At 25.9% G+C, this 3,427-nt stretch overlaps 1 protein-coding gene across 1 annotated transcript in view; it reads left to right on the forward strand.

Moving 5' to 3' along the window:
• LOC105625988 (BAI1-associated protein 3) overlaps nt 1-3,427 on the forward strand; it is a 20,709-nt gene that overhangs the window by 8,904 nt on the left and 8,378 nt on the right. The gene's annotated exons all lie outside the window — the stretch shown is intronic.

Raw genomic sequence — 3,427 nt, forward strand, 5'->3', positions numbered from 1 at the left:
TATATATATATATATATATATATATATATATATATATATTAAAAAATAAAATAAAAATTATAACAAAAATTTAAAAAAAAACTCTTAAATAAAAAATCAGAGTTATTTAAATAATAGAAAAAATTTGTAATAAATATCAATTAATATAATAATAATTTGATAACGTAACACAAGCATAATTTTTAATTAATTTTTTATAATTTAAGAACGTAAAAAGAACGCAATAACAAGCTATAATACTTCAATATTTGGAATTTACTAAGTTATAAAAATAAATCACTACTCGGAAAACCAGGTTAAAATACTTTCTTTTTCTGTTCGATAGCTTCTTGAAAAATTGGCAAATTGTCAGGAACACAGTTTAAAAATGAAACAAATTGTAACAGTATCATCTGTCTTTCAATACCTATAGTTTTCTTATTTTTGTAATATAATTTTTTATTTTTATTATTAACAGATCTCTTCGAACATAATCAATAATTATTTGATTACAAGATATTTCTATTAAACAATTCTAAATTTTAAGCATCAATAAATTCCTTATATATCATAAGTCACATAGTTATGCACATAAAAATAATACATTATAAATTATTTTATTAATATTGTGAAGAATAATTACGATCATTATAATGATATAAAGTAACTGACGTCTTAAACGAACTCATCCTCGTCGAAAAATAGAATTAGTATTGGAGTGGGCGTAAAGAGTTGGACCGTTTCAAAATTGCATAATTTTACGAAAATTAAACGAGGACGGAATATGAAGGACGAAAGTATTTTGATACATTCGTACCGTCCATTATCATACAACGGGTACCTCGATGTGCCTTGATGGCCAATGAACTAATTGTTAGTATATCAGCTTTCATTGGACGTAATTGTGCGAACATATGAACGCATTGTAGTTGCACTTGTTCTGTGGGTCACTCTAAACGGGATACGACATAGTTCTTTCATGTCCAGATTCACCGATGTTTTCAGACTATTTATGCACGCAATCATGATGCTCATTCTTCACTCTTTCTGTCTTTGTAACACAAAAAAAAAACATTAGCGTGACAAAAATGATACACGTAATAAAAATTAATATAAAATTATTAAACCTATTAAATATTTTAAAAGATTTTGTTTTATTAGTATGTATTTAAGTTGCAGTGAAAATTTAATCTCATTGTCAGAGTCATATACAATTGCTCTTGGCAACTGTATTTGCCAGTAAACATTGATATTGAAGGTTATGCTCTAATTTTGGTTTTATCATATAAAATTCTTAATTTGACGATCTTGAAATTAAAAATTCCTATATGAACAGCAGAATATATAAAGTATATAAAAAAATTACTCCAATTTCAAACAATAAAATTTCAATAACTCGATGTAATAACATGTTAATGTATGCCTCTGTTAAAGTAATAAAAAATATAATAAATATATATCTATAATAAGTTAATATATAATTTCTTAGAAATGTTGAATTTAACAGTTTTACTTAATGATTCGTAAAAATTATAATTTTGAATTTAAATAATTTTGCGTAAATTATCTATATTAAGATTCCAAAATTCATAATATTATAGCATATGTGTGCAGATAATTTTATTTAGAAAATAAAATTTATTTAAAATCAATGATTTGAAATAGCTATTTTAAGCATATATACACTAATCTTTCTGCTAAAATTGAAAAACTATTAAAAATCGCAATTAGCAATGTAAGATTAAATTATATAATGTTATATAAAGTTTGTCTTTTTCACATGTTTTTTAAATTGTTAGTAAAACACATATTGATATAAGTAATCTTCAGTATTTACTAATAATCCAAAATTTGTCAGTGTTGTTAAAATTTATCACAGCGTTGTTAAAATTTATCTTTCTTAAAGAACATAAGCTTTTACTAACATGTTTTTATGTTGATAATAATTCGATATAAATTCTTTTATCTAGAAATGTCTAAAAATTGTCTTCAAGAAAATTTCACATTTTAATATTACATAGATAAAAATAAAAAGTAATTTATTTTCGATGCACAAATTTTATTCTCTTGTACATAAATAAAATTACAAGATATGATATGAAAATTTCCATAACGATACTCTTACTCTTGTCTTTCATTCTCACATCAGTTGACATACTCGTGCATGCTTATATTATACATTGTTATTATAGATATCAACTAATTCTGTAACATCACGATTTATGCGTGCAATGGTTGATGGCAATCGTTAATTATGCATACAAACGATTGAATATGCGACGACTCAGTTTATTGTCGATAAGAAAGGTCGTGGCCATCGTAAAAGTTCATCTTTGGCTGTCGAAGTGAGTTTAATACCGTAACGAAATTCAACGATTGTGCATGTGATAAATTGGCATCCTCTCTCTGTCGTTAATAACGCATAAAGTACTTTCGGAAAATTATCTTTAGCTATTAGCTAGAACAACAATTTTTTATTGCCCCTCTCCTCCCTTCCATCGAATGAAAGTGTACAGGGGTCAGTGCGCGGAATTCTTTGTCCTCACGCAAGGTCCGAATGTGTTGCGTGAGCAGGTCCAACGTCTAATTGAAACCAGGACCACTGGTGCATGAACGTCATTGTTCTTACCGAACAACATGATCTTCTGTCTTGCATCTCCACGGGTCATTGTCGTGCCGTTCTAGATTTCTTTTCGCTAGATCTTCTGTTCGTTATCGTCGTCATAGCTGTTCGAAACGAATCTAAGAAACGAGTTTAAGAAAATTGTCGCTTAAAGTAAAAGAATTATAATTCGGCTAAATAAATTTAATAATGATTGCATTGAATACAAATAGTGCGGATCACGAAAGAACTACGTGAAAAGTGTAGAATGTATAATCCAATATAATTATATGACAGTCCGTGTTATTATTGTTTGTGAAACGACAAGTGAATAATTACGTGAAGTTCAATATGGTGAGCACAAATCCGCCCATAGGGACAAACACCCTTAATCGTAAGAGAAATACATTTTGTGGAGTGCCAAAGGCTGAAATTGAACGTAGGACTAATGCGCTTTTACAATCTATGACGGTGAGTTTGAAAATTACAGAGACGGTTGTGATTAATAAAAAATTTATAAAATCATTTACTTGAAAAAAATATTTATATAAATATAAAATATAAATATAAAATAAATATAAAATATTTATATAAATATTTGTACTTTTATTGAAAATTATATTAGTGTTTTATTGATTTTTTATACTTTTTTCTTTTTAAATATTGCATATTCATTTCATTGCATGGTTTCATTTTTCTAAAGTATTTTAATTTCTTTATTCTAAATATTATATATATATACAATATACAAATTAGTATAATTTTATTTTATTTAAACTATAAATTTTAATTTTAATCAATCAGTTATTAGAAAAAGTGTATTTATTATATGTTTAATATATATAT

The sequence above is a fragment of the Atta cephalotes genome (genome assembly GCF_000143395.1).
Source record: "Atta cephalotes unplaced genomic scaffold scaffold00001, whole genome shotgun sequence".
In the NCBI taxonomy this organism is placed as follows: domain Eukaryota; kingdom Metazoa; phylum Arthropoda; class Insecta; order Hymenoptera; family Formicidae; genus Atta; species Atta cephalotes.